General features: G+C 50.4%; 2 non-coding genes across 2 annotated transcripts; both read left to right on the top strand.

The window, feature by feature from the left end:
* The first annotated feature begins 9,256 nt into the window (after positions 1-9,256).
* TRNAF-GAA lies at positions 9,257-9,329 on the top strand. The gene has a single exon. It is a non-coding gene; the product is annotated as a tRNA-Phe (tRNA).
* A 3,677-nt stretch (positions 9,330-13,006) lies between these two features.
* Positions 13,007-13,078, top strand: TRNAA-CGC. Its single transcript has one exon. It is a non-coding gene; the product is annotated as a tRNA-Ala (tRNA).
* Positions 13,079-13,744: the final 666 nt, after the last annotated feature.

Genomic DNA, 13,744 nt, shown 5'->3' with positions numbered 1-13,744 from the left:
TCCCCCAGGACCACCAGGATCTTTAGCACAGAATCATACCCTGGCCAGATGGTCCCCAGCACATGTCACTGCAGTGGGCTGGCTATCCCAGGTGCAGGACCTTGTGCTAGTTTTTGGTGAATTCCATTGGGTTTCTGACATGACAGTCTTCCCACCTGCCAGGGATTCTCTGAATGGCTTCCCTAAGGAATCCCTGGTCCTCCCAATTTCGTGTCATTGACAAATGTGATGAAGGTTGCATCCTCCAGGTCACCTTATAAAGAAGCACCTTATAAACTGCACCAGGCCCAGAAGAGACCCCTGTGCTGCCCCACTTTCACTGGCCTCTGGGTAGGGTATGATCCCTTCACTGCTACTCCCTCAGCCCACTCATCCAACTGATGTTTTACCCACCTACCTGTCTACCTCTCCAGACTGTAATGCTCTAAATTGGATACAAGGATATTGAGGCACACCGTGTCAAAAGTCTTGCTAAAGTTGAGGTAAGTGGCATCCACTTTTCTCCTCAAGGATGTAAAGCAAACATGTTCCAGTCCACCTTATTGTCTCTCTCCCTGACAAATGGCACAAAGGAAATGTTACATGGATCTTTCCAAAAGGTCCAGAGGATGAGCTGGGGAGCTAAAGGCTGCTCAGCTTCACTTTAGATGAAGAGCATGGCCTCTTGGATTGCATTTCTGGGTGCCTGAAAGAGAAGGTGACTGGGTGAAGTGAGGGAATGTGTACATCGGTTGTGGTCTAGTGCTTGGAGGGCCATTTTGTTATGCAGAGGTGGTTTGACCCTGGCTGGACACCAGGTGCCCACCAAAGCCACTCTATCACTCCCCCACTCAGCTGGACAGGGGAGAGAAAATATAGCAAAAGGCTTGTGGGTCGAGATAAGGACAGGGAGACATCACTCATTAATTAACCATCTGTCCTGGTTTCAGCTGTGATAGAGTTAATTGTCTTCCTAGTAGCTGGTACAGTGCTATGTTTTGAGTTCAGTATGTGAAGAATGTTGATAACACTGATGTTTTCAGTTGTTGCTAAGTAGTGTTTAGACTAAAGTCAAGGATTTTTCAGCTTCTCATGCCCAGCCAGCAAGAAAGCTGGAGGGGCACAAGAAGTTGGGAGGGGACACAGCCAGGGCAGCTGACCCAAAGTGGCCAACGGGGTATTCCATACCATGTGACGTCCCATCTAGTTTAGGAACTGGGGGGAGTGGGGACGGGGGATCGCCGCTCAGGGACTCGCTGGGTGTCGAATGGTGGGTGGTGAGCAATTGCACTGCGCATCATTTGTACATTCCAATCCTTTTATTATTACTGTTGTCATTTTATTAGTGTTATCATTATCATTATTAGTTTCTTCTTTTCTGTTCTATTAAACTGTTCTTATCTCAACCCACGAGTTTTACTTCTTTTCCTGATTTTCTCCCCCACCCCACTGGATGGGGGGGAGTGAGTGAGCGGCTGTGTGGTGCTTAGTTGCTTGTTGGGGTTCAACCACAACACCATCATGGGCAAAACAGACTTGACTTGGGGTAAATTAATTTATTACCAATCAAACCAGAGCAGGGTAATGAGAAATAAACCCAAATCTTAAAACACCTTCCCCCCACCCCTTCCTCCTTCCTGGTCTCAACCTTGCTACTGATTTTCTCTACCTCCTCCCCGCCAACATCGTAGACAGATGGGCAATGGGGGTTGGGGTCAGTTCATCACGCGTTGTCTCTGCTGCTCCTTGCTCCTCAGGGGGGAGGACTCCTCACTCTTCCGCTGCTCCAGTGTGGGATCCCTCCCATGGGAGACAGTTCTCCATGAACTTCTCCAATGTGGGTCCTTCCCACAGACTGCACTTCTTCACGAACTGCTCCAGCATGGGTCCTTTCCACGGGCTGCAGTCCTTCAGAAGCACACTGCTCCAGCATGGGTCCCCCACGGGGTCACAAGTCCTGCCAGAAAACCTGCTCCAATGTGGGCTTCTCTCTCCACAGGTCCACAGGTTCTGTTAGGAGCCTGCTCCAGCACAGGCTTCCCACAGGGTCACAGCCTCCTTTGGGTATCCAACTGCTCCGATGTGGGGTCCTCCATGGGCTGCAGGTGGATATCTGCTCCACCATGGACCTCCATGGGCTGCAGGAGGACAGCCTGCCTCACCGTGGTCATCAGCACACTGATGAATGAGGTTCCCACAGAGGCAGCAAAAGCTGCAGTCCCCAAGGCCAGAGAGAAACAGACCTGGGCTATGCAGCCCTGGCAGGAGAGGGCTTTGCTGTCTCAGGTGACTCTGCAGCACTGCGGGGCCTGTGACAGAGGTGAAGCCCATCTCCAAGAAGGACAATCTGCTGCCAGGAGTGCCCCTGGGGAAGGAAAGCCTGTGATCTGACCACACTGTGGACATTATTGTGGGGGCTGACTGGCTAGAGAGCAACTCTGCAGAGAAGGACCTTAGGGTCCCCAAGGACAAGAAGTTGAGCATGAGCCATAAATGCACTCCCACAGCAAAGGCCAACAGCCTTGTGGGCTGCATTAGGAAAAACACTGCTAGCAGATGGAGGGAGGTGATCCTTCCCCTATCCTCAGCACTGGTGAGGCCACAGATGGTTTAAGGGACTGCAGCATCTTCCATAGGAGGAGAGGCTGGGAAATCTGGGACTGTTCAGTCTAGAGAAGAAAAGGCTCAGAGGGACCTTATTAAAGTATATAAATACCTGATGGGAGGACATGAAGACAAGGGAGCCAAACTTCTCTCAGTAGTTCCCAGTGACAAGACAAGGGGTGATGGACACAGCTAAAACCACATGAAATGCAATCTGAACCCAAGGAAAGAGTCTTTAATTGTGAGGATGGTCAAACACTGGAAGAGGTTGCCCAGGGAGGTTGTGGACTCTCCATCAATGGATGTGATCAAAACCCACCGAGACAAGGTCCTCAGCAACCTGGTCTAGCTGACCCTGCCTTACTTGGGGGCTGGACTAGATGATCTCCAGAGGTCCCTTCCAACCTCAACTGTTCTGTGAGTATAAAGGAGAAAAGTAAGAGAGAAAGAAGTGAAAAACACATAGCCTTGACCAGAAATACAGTGGGATCATGTGGCGAGGGCCCACGCTGGAACAGGGGAGAAGAGTGAAGAAGAGGAGAGGCAGAGATGGACTGTTATACACTTACTGAACTTTCCCATTTCCCATCCCCCCTGCGCCTGTCAGGGTTAGGGTGGGTAGAAGAATTGGGAATCAAGGAGTAATCTGAACCTGGGAAGAAGAAGTGGGGTGGGGAAATGTTCTTTAATATTTGTGTTATAATTTCTCTCTACCCAAATCTATTTAATTGACAATAAATTAAATTTATCTTCCCCAAGTCAACTCTTCTTTGCCAGTGACAGTAGTTAGTAAGTGATCTCCCTGTCTTTATTTTGAGCCAGGAGCTATTGCGTCTTATGTTCTCCCTTTGCCATGTCGAGCAGGGGGAGTGACTGAGCAGCTGGGTGGGTGTCTGGCTGCTGGTTGAAGTTAACCTACCACAGGGCCACATCAGGACTGCTGTGTCCAGTATGGGACTCCCCACCACAAGCAAGAGCCTGACAGACTGGAGCGAGTCCTGCAGAGGCCAGAAGGATGGTTGGGGCCTGGAGCATGTTATGGACAAGGAAAGGCTGAGAGAGCAGGGATTTTGAGAAATCCCTCAGAACCAAACACTGCACCAAGGACCCAGGCCACATGGTGGGATCTCAATCAATGGAGATTTACAATATTTGTCGAGACAAGGTCATGAGCACCTGATCTAGCTGGAGCTGTCTGAAAACAGGCTTGGCTGGGAGTCCAGCTGTGGCAAGAGCTATGGGACTCGGTGTGTAATGAGTGTCAGTAGGAAACTGTTTTCCTTTCTGTTAATAATGGCTGTGGAGTTGGGTATCAGTGAGCCTGGAGGAGGATGGAGGTGAACATGTGGCAATGGTCTCTCATTGGTCTCATGGTCTGGAGTATATAGTCAGAGATGGAAATGGCTGGTGAGTGGAACTGGTCTGCGACAATTTTCCTGGGGCAGCTTCCCCAGGGTGTCCAGTGAACGTGGCACAGACTAGGCCTCTCTCTTCTGCACGTTTGCTGCCTTGTTTCCTTCACAATGATGCCTGGCTCTGAACAGTGTGGGAAATTCCCTTGGCAAACTGAAATGACAGCAGATGCCTACATTTAGGACAATAAAACGTGTCCCTACTCAGTATGTTCAGGGCAGCCTATAGAAGTATTCTTTTGCCCCAATGGAATTATTTTGCACAGGGAGAGCTAAGTTTGTCCCTTTCTCTTCTCCACCACCTTTCTTTATTAGAGCCCCACTGACTCTAATGTCTCATGGTCTCCCACCAGGGCTATGCAGCCCAGGCCTCCTTCCCTCTGGATTTGGTGAAAGCAGGGTTTGCTCACTCTGTGGGCACCTCATGTCATCTTTCTCATCATCTACATCTCATATAACCTTTTACATTGCCATCTGCCATCCCTTCCAAGCACATCTCTGCTATGAAGCAAAGCCTTTACATTTACGGCGTCTTGGGATTTGGTACCAGCTTTCTCTGTGACAAGTCTGAGGTTGGCCCCAGTGTCACAGCTGAGGTGCTGCAGCCCAAATGCACACCAGTGCCCTCAGCTTTGGGCACAGACAGGAGGAGCTGGAGCCCCGTGTGCCATCACAGAAGTGTGACATTGATGGAATAACTGTTGAGGTGTGGTGGGACAGCTTGCACAACTCAGGGGATGTGCAGGATGGATACAGGCGCTTCAGGAGACACTCATCGTCTGTTTGATGCAGCTGCTGGGAAGTATGGAACTTCACTATGGGATGGGCAACAGGTTGGCTGGGCACTTGTGAGTGAGGGTCAGAGGCAAGGCCATTGAGGGTGATATTGTGGCAGGACATAAGGAAAGTGCAGTCAGGGCAGGGAAGATGACAATATCTTCTTTAAGCAACCTGTGGATTTCTCAGGATCAGTGGCACAGGTCTTACTGGGAACAGAGCACAGTACTGAGCACTGAGCAGAGGTCAGTACAGCTGGTCTTTACAGACAGCCTCCTGCAATGGTCCATGTGGCTATTCAGTTGACTCTGTCATGGGAAAACAATGGCAGCAAGATGAGCTCTTACTACTAAAGTTAGAATTAAAGAAGAAACAAAGTAAAGTGGGGCCACTGCAGAATTTAGCAAGGGCAGGTGTAAATAGGTCTGAGATACTCTATGTTGTCTTTGGCTCGGTATCCCTCAGGAGGGTCTCCCAGGCCCTTGCACTTTGAGGCAGAACCCATGGAGAACAACCAGCAGTGGGTAGGGATCAAGCCAGGAGTCACTTGAACAAACTCAACTCTTACCAGTCCATGAGGCGGGAGGGGCTTCATCCAAGGGTGCTGAAAGAACAGACCAAAGTCACAGTGATGCTGTTCTACGTCATATTGGACAGGTCATCAGTTTAGCAGATGCCACTCAGCTGGTAGACACCAGAGGATCTGCTAACCATCCTCGACCTGCCCAAACAAAGCCTGTACATACTGTGGGAGGAAATAAGGTCCCCACAGTGCACACAGGGAGGTGGCTGGGGAAGGCAGTGTTGGCTGCTCCTCCCTTGGGAAAAACCAAGCCCATTTATGAGATGATTGTCTTTGCTCAAAGACCTGAGCACACTTAGTGGGAAATGCAGAAGGATGGGAGAGCTGGTGTGTACCTCAAGGAGGTCTGACCTTGCAGGAAAATAATCCATTATCTGAGTTGTATGTTCTAGGAAGCAAGGCAGCAGCAACCACTCAAACCAACAGAGGGCAATCCTCATGAGGAATGGGATGAGTGCAACAGTGATCCAATCCAATCCGGTCTTGGCAGTCAAGGATCCAGCACGCTACTTCACCTGTCCTGAGTGATCACCTTGACAGATGGGGCCCAAGTCATTGGCTGGTCTTATGGACACTTGCTGGGGTGGTGGGGGCATGCTGCAATGGGTGAATAATATCAGTGTATGTCTAGGAACAGGGGATAGTGGTTAATGAGGGTGTATAAACATGACTGTTGGAAGTAAAGATGATTTAAGTATGTAATACAAGTAATTGTTGGTAAGAGGGGATTTGGTGGCTGAGAGAGAGAATGGAAAGGTTTGAGTGGGGCATAGAAATGCAACAACATATAGGAATGGGGCAACTGTGTACATATTGAATGTGCACACTTAGGTGTATCAGCCAGTATGGGTCCTGAGCATGTTGGAAAAGCTATGGAATAAGGATGAAGACTGTAGTGGGTCTGGTTAGGATGGGTTAACTTTCCTCATAGCAACCTCTATGGTGCTTTGCATTGGTGGCCAAAACAGTGTTAATAACACTGCCATGTTTTTGCTATTGCTAAGCAGTGCTTGCAGAGTGTCAAGGCCTTCTCTGTTTCTTTCTCTTCCCCCTCAACAAGTAGTTTGGATTTCTTGACAATGGAAGAGCAGGGGATGTCATTTAGCAAGGCCAAGCTTCTTACTCTATATTGGTGTCTATGTCCATGTTTTTGGTAGCAGATGGCTGGCAGAAGCCCCTGTCAGAAGAGATAATGGGTTATCCCATGCTGGACACAGCCAAGTCCAGCCAGCTCTGCAGCAGACCTACTGCTGGCAAAAGCTAAGCCCATCAGCAAAGCTGGTGGCACCTCTGTGAAAGTGTATTTAAGAAAGGGCACAAATGCCATAGTGTGGCAGTAGTAAGGAAAAAAAAGTGTGAGAAAAATTCCTGCAAACAGCAGGGTCAGTGAAGAAGAGGGGGAAGAGGAGCTCCAGATGCTGCAGAAGAGGAGCTCCAGATGCTGCAGAAGAGGAGCTCCAGATGCTGCAGAAGAGATTCCCCTGCAGCCCATGGAGGGACCACAGTGGAACAGGTATTTCCTTGCAGCCTGTGGAAGATCAAATGCCAGAGAAGTTGGATATTTCCTAAAAGAACTGTAGCCTGTGGGAAGGATGCCACAGGAAAAGTGTAAGGAGGGAGCAGCAGAGGTGAACTGTTAGGAGCTGACCGTAGTCCCCATTCCCCCTTTTACCACTCACAGGGAAAGGAGGTAGAGGAGTCAGGAACAAAGCTGAGCCTAGGAAAAAGGGGGAAAGGGGAGGTGCTGTTGCAGTATTTATCTTTTCTTCTCGCTATCCAAACCTATCTGAATTGGTAATAAATTAAGTTATTTTTCTTCATGTTGAGTCTGTTTTGTTCCTGACTAATGGGGAAGTGATGTCCCTGCTTTCATAACAAGCAATCGAGCTTTTTTTTTCCCTTTTTTCTCCTTCTGTACTGTTGAGGAGGAGGAGTGAGAGGGTGGCTGGCTGGGCATCTGGCAGCCAGCCAAAGTCAACCCACCACACAGTGTCCCACAATATTCTTATATCAAAGCTAGGAAGCTACAGTCTTGATTGGTGGACAAAGAGGTGAGTAAAAGACTGATTGGATGCATTGGGGTCTCTCTGGGGACTTAACGATGTTATCAGCATCCTGGAGGAGCTGACAGATTTTGCAGATGACACAAAACTGAGGTGGGGACCAGTGTATACACTGGAGTGCTGCCTTCTGGAGGAACATCAACAGGTTGGCAGAATGGGCCAGCAAGAACCTACTAGATATCAGAGGGGAGGAAGTCCTGCCCCTGGGGTGGCCTTACCCTGGACAACAGCCCCGGGTAGGGTGCAGCTCAGCAGAAAAGGCCCTGAGGGTTACGGTGGACAACAAGCTGCATGAGTCAGCAGTGAGCCCCAGAAGCCAAGAAAGCCAAGAGCAGTCTAGCTGTATGAACAGGAGCATGGCCAGGTATCCTGGTTTCAGCTGGGATAGAGTTAACTGTCTTCCTAGTAGCTGGTATGGTGCTATGTTTTGAGTTCAGCATGAGAAGAATGTTGATAACACTGATGTTTTCAGTTGTTGCTAAGTAATGTTTAGTCTAAAGTCAAGGATTTTTCAGATTCTGATGCCCAGCCAACAAGAAGGCTGGAGGGGCACAAGAAGTTGGGAGGAGACACAGCCAGGGCAGCTAACCCAAAGTGGCCAATGGGGTATTCCATACCATGTGACGTCACATAGAGTATATAAACCGGGGGGATTGGGGGTGGGGGGATTGCTGCTCAGCGACTAACTGGGCGTCGATTGGTGGGTGGTGAGCAATTGCATTGTGCATCACTTACACATTCAAGTCCTATTATTACTGTTGTCATTTTATTAGTGTTACCATTATCATTATTAGTGTCTTCTTTTCTGTTCTATTAAACTGCTCTTATCTCAACCCACGAGTTTTACCTTTTTTTTTTCCCCGATTTTCTCCCCCATCCCACTGGATGGGGGGGAGTGAATGGCTGGGTGGTGCTTAGTTGCTGGCTGGGGTTAAGCCACAATACCAGGAGATGAGGGGGAGGGATTCTCTCCCTCCATTCAGTGCTTACTAGACCACACACAGCATTGCACTGAGTTTGGGACCTCCTGCCTTTCCCAGTACAGTAAAGACATTGATCAACTGGAGCAAGTTCAGTGAAGGGGCAACAATACAGTCAGGTGTGGGGGCTTGTGCAGGGGTCTGGAGAACTTTCCACCTGAGGCAACCCTGTTCAGTATGGCGACGAGAAGGGTTTGGGAAACCTCACAGGAGCATTTCAGTACCTATCAGTGGTTAAGAAAACAGAACCAGGCTCTTCATCGTGGTGTGTAGTGGGAAAATGAGAGGCAAGGGATAAAAGTTGAAAGAATGTTCAGGCGGGAGATGAGGTCCATGAGGTCATAACCATGAGGTCACTTACGCACTCGAAGAGGTTGCCCTGAGAGGTTGTGCAGTCCCAGTCCTTGGAGGTTTTCAAGCCTTCTGTCCCCCTAAATATCGTCTCCAAATATTGAACAAAACACTCTTGCTCATGCAAGAATGAAGCAAAAGCCTATGGCACCAGCAAAAGCTCTGCCTTCCCTAGGCCCTATCTTCCCTATGAGAGAGGTCTTCCACCAACCCTACCCTTCTTCCACCCTCAGCTTTGGCAGAAGCATGTGTCTGGCCTGCCCACTTGCCTTCACCACTGTCACCTTCATCATCAAGGCCCAACACATATCTTGGCAATCCCACCGTAAGCTGGCACCCACCCCACACCTGGAGTGTACCTGGCCATGGAAGCTGGCAGAGTCCAGGTCCACTCTGCCCAGCGCTGCGCACAGATTTTCCCTGGGAATGTCCCCAAGGAGCTCTTCATGTGTGTGTCAGCCTGTGGCCTGGCATGGTTGGAATTGGGACAAAGGCTTCTGGGGCAGGGTTGAAGTAGCTCAGCTGGGAGAGCATTAGACTGAAGATCTAAAGGTCCCTGGTTCAGCCCTGGGCTTCAGCAATTATTTTCTCCTTTAGGTTTTTGCAGAGCCTCTCTGCCTTCTTCCAGCCTGCCCTGGCCCTCCTTGCTCCTCCACCTCTTGCCAGAGCACTGCCTGTGCACTGTAGCTGCAGATCAGCAGGTTAGGAGCCTCTTGCACCCCAAGCCCCCAGCCTTCCCCTGGACAGGACTCTCCATTCAGTGCTTCTTTGGCGTGGTCTCCAGCCATCCCTCTTTCCCTGCTCCACAGCAGTTGGCATCTCTCCTTTGCGGAGTCTCTGCAAAGACCCTGTATCACTCCCCTTTGTAATTCTCAATGGTGCACAGACTGCTCTCTTCTTCACACACCTCCTTCAACTGGACCTCAGTTTCCAGACCAGAGCATACTGCCTGTGGGGGAGGCCACCATCCCCCCAGTCCCAGGGAGAGGCACTTCTTGGAGCTGAGGCCTGAATGGCAGCATCCTCCCTCCAGAGGACTGTCACAGTGAGACCTCTGATGTGCCAAGGAGAGCTGACAAAGCCATGCTAAAGATCATCCTCTGTGGCACATGGGCACCAGTGTTGTTCAGTCACACAGTGTCCTGAGCAGAGTTTCTTTGCCCCCCTTTGCCCCCCTGCTGCAATATTGGATGAAACAGAAACATGCTCCTCTCAGGGCATCAGCAGGGAGACAAGCAGCACAGGGGGACCCCTCTGGGGCCCCACATGAACATCCCTCTGCATTGGCTCCTCCCTGCTGCAAGGGCACCAGTCAGGACAGAAATGCCAGTCTAGCATGAAAGGTCACCAGCTGTCACACTGGGACTTCTGAACAGCCCTAGCTCAACCACCGGATGTCATTTTTTATTCTCCACATTTACCTTCCTCTGCATTTCCTGAGCATCTCATATGCTTCTGTGTTCTCTATCCTCTCAGCACCAGAGCCAGGACTTATAGCACAAGTGTCTCAACTGTCCCCAGTTTCCATAGCCAAAGATGCTCACCCACCAGAGTGGACTGTCGAGCCCAGCTGCAGCCCCTCACAGTCATCAGTCTGTGCCCAGAGGAAGAAAGACTTGCTCATGAGCTCCAGCAAGCTGCTGGGCTCCCCTCTTGCAACCTCTTGCTGCTACAGAATCCTTCTCGCCCATCAGGAACACAGTGACAACTGTGACCCAGGACATCCCCCTCTGTCTCCAGACTCAGCATCTCCCCAGTCAACCAGTCAGGCCAAGGATTGGCACATACTGGACTATAGTCCCACAGCAACGTGCATGTCCTAGTCCCCTGCAGACCTGCTGCCTCACAGCCGGCGAGGTCCCCAGGCGTGTACCTCCAGAGGGGTTTGGCTTTCGTTGTAATTAAGCACAAGTGAGAGGCAGTGAGAGGGAGAGACTGTCTCGCCAAGCACAGTTGCTGTCTTGTCAGCTTTGAGCATGAGTTTGAAAATGCTTGGCAACAGGGATGGTGCCTGCACAAATATCATGGCTCCAAAAGAGTCCTTCTAGGTCTTTCTTGAGCAAGAACGGGAGAGTCATTGCTGAGGGTGGGCTTTGGGGCCACGTGTGCAAAGCTGAATAGATGAGAAGTCCACCCCCTTAACTCCGCTCAACCACTCCAGAAGTTCACGGTGACTGTGGTCTGGTTTTGATTGCCCCAAACCCTCTCTGCCAGGCAGGGACTTAGCAGGGAAAATTCTATGGCATTGGGCAACGCAATTGCTCCAGCTTTACCACCATGACAACACCATCCCTGCACATGATCAAACTATTAACCTTTGAGTAGACAGCTGAACACATCACCTACCCTGCCACAGAGACCCCAGCCAGGGCTGTCCCAGGGCACTGTTTTGCTGTCAGGACAGTCCTCAGTGCTGAAGGAGTGGGAAGGTCCCTGAGCCCCAGGGAGATGAAATCTTGCTGTTTACCTCACCTCCAAGGATGCTGGGGGACAGAGGGGTGCAGGGGGAGGCCCAGTGCCTGGAGGAGGGGGTGTAAGATTTCTGCCCTCCTGTCATCTCCACCACGTGTCCTGGGATGCCATAACAGCCTGAGGACACCTCACTCCAGGGAGGGCATTTCCCTTACCCTGTTGCACTGTTTCTGCTGTGGAGTAGGGGACAGATGTGTCACAGAGGGGTGTTTCCCTGGGTGGCAGAGGAGGCTCAGGGGTTTCTCCTCTCCATCAGCCCACCCCAGAGTGGGCCAGAGCATGGGAGAAGAATGCCAGCAGCAAGAGCCTCCTCCCATCCCATTTGCCCTGCAGAGACGTTGAAGGGGCAGCGCTCTGCAGTGCAGCCCTGTGCCAGGATCAGACCCCAGCAGAGAGGCAGGCCCGACTTCCCCCATCTCAGAAGGGTTCAAGTGCTGTTTTCTGCAGAGGGTCCCTGGGCACCCAGGGGACAACAGGGCTGTGCTTGTCATAGACATATCACAGGAGGAGATTGTCTCTCTGTTGCAAAATGGAGTGGTTTGGATCACTTAAGGAATCACCTCCAATGGTACTAGCAAAAAAAAAGATTTAATAGGAATTTATATAAATGTGTGACCTCACAGAATTCAATGGCAAGGTTCACTTTATTACTTAATACATGGATGAAAAGTATACAGAAAAATTAAGTTAGAATCAAATTAAAATTATGTATACAGAGACCGAAGACGCAATAGGGTAAAAGAGAAACTTACAAAGGAAAATCAAGTTATAGTTGTTTTCTTGTGATTTGTACAAAGATCAGGAATGTAAAAGGGTAGGGGAGACCCTCCCATTGAGTCACGGGGTTAAGACAAGACCCCCTTGCTTTCTAAACTCCTGTTGGAGTTTAGGTGCCGCTGGATCAACTCCTAGTCCACGACTTGGTTAATGGTTTATATCTAAAGGGATAATGAGTATAATAGCAGCCTGAGATTCATTCACAGTTTAATAATTTGAAAAGCAATATTTGTAATATACTTGCTATAGAATATTCAGGTTAGTACACACACAGACGCACAAAGACACTATGAGATATACATAAGCAAGTAAAAGAGGTATACCTGTTAAAAATTCCCCTTGAGTTCAGTGAAAATATTCATGTCAAATACTTCAGCATCTTTCTCAATGGTGAAGGGTTGAGCCTCAAGGAGTGGAGAGTATCAGCCCAAGTCTTGTCAGCTTTCAGCAACAGATCTCTGATCTTCACAAACTGAAGAGATTGTGAGCTCTGAGAGGTGTCCCGCTCAGAGGAAGATGCTGGTCACAGCCTGCTGCGGTCCAGGAGAGCTCAAAGGATCTAAGTTAGTACCACTGTTTATAGGTTCGGGAGATGATTGTCTTTAGTCTTCAGCAAATTACTGGGATTTCAGTAGCGCTGGTACCATTTCACATGAGTTATAATTCAGATAATGAAGGCGCCAAGGTTGTCAGAGAAATGACTTAAGATTCAGATACGGGATTCCCCAAGGCTGCCAGAGGAGGACTAAGATATGTCCCAAGGTTGTCAGGAAATGACTAATTATCCCTACTCCCATCACCAGCCTCTCCCAGGCAACAGGAGTCCTTGGTATGGTCAGTGCAGCTCCCTATCTTAGCCATGCAAGAGTTCCTGGTGTGGTCAACGGACACTTAACTGCCCAATTCATTACACTTATGCTAAGGCCTAGTGAGACTTCCCAAATTCATAGATCAGCCCAGAGAGGGGGAAGAAATGCACCACCACACTCTCCCGCTGGCAGGTGTCATGGGGATGTAGCTCAGTGGAAGAGCGCCTGCTTCGCATGTGGGAGGTCCTGGGTTCAATCCCTGGCATCTCCAGGGGTGGTGCTTTTGCCCCGACTGCCCAGCCTCAGGCAGGTGTGGGCTGGAGCTCGGGCACTGCTCCTCTCCAGGCTCTGTGGGCCTGCCCTACCCACCCAGGCCTTGGTGGGGAGGGCTGTGGGAGGGCTGCGTGTGCTGCCTCTGCTGAGCCCCCTCTTGGAGGAGAAGCAGGCAGCAGCTGTGATGGACCTGAGCTCAGGTCACTGCCCTGCATCCTAGTTCCACCCCACCCACCACCCAGGGGCAATGCTTGGCAGCAGAGTGTGCCTGTGAGGAGACCTCAGGGAGGGGATAGACAGCAACAGCACGCCAAGGAATCCTTTCTGGCTGCACTGAGAGATGTGGTGTGAAGGTGCTGGTCCAGCCCAGGTGTTCTTTGGGACCAGAGCCACACTGCCCTGGTGGCTTTCCAGGGGTAAGGGTCCGAGATTGTCCTGTCTCCAAGTGGAGATCACGTACCTTCCCATGGGAAGCACTCTCTGTGCCAGAAGGTAAGGGTGTCTGAGCTGGAAAAGCATGGGCAGGGCTGTGGGACTCCCAGCTGAATTTTCCTTCCACCATCGCCACTGGCTTGAGCAGAGCCTTAGCTCAGGGAACCTGGATCTGCTGAGGTCAGGTACAGCCCTGCAGAGATGGGACTGGTGGGGCTGGTGCCCACCTCTT

Source organism: Haliaeetus leucocephalus, unplaced genomic scaffold (genome assembly GCF_000737465.1).
Source record: "Haliaeetus leucocephalus isolate CR32 unplaced genomic scaffold, Haliaeetus_leucocephalus-4.0 Scaffold322, whole genome shotgun sequence".
NCBI classification, from domain to species: Eukaryota; Metazoa; Chordata; class Aves; order Accipitriformes; family Accipitridae; genus Haliaeetus; species Haliaeetus leucocephalus.
This window is presented reverse-complemented; position numbering and strand designations above follow the sequence as displayed.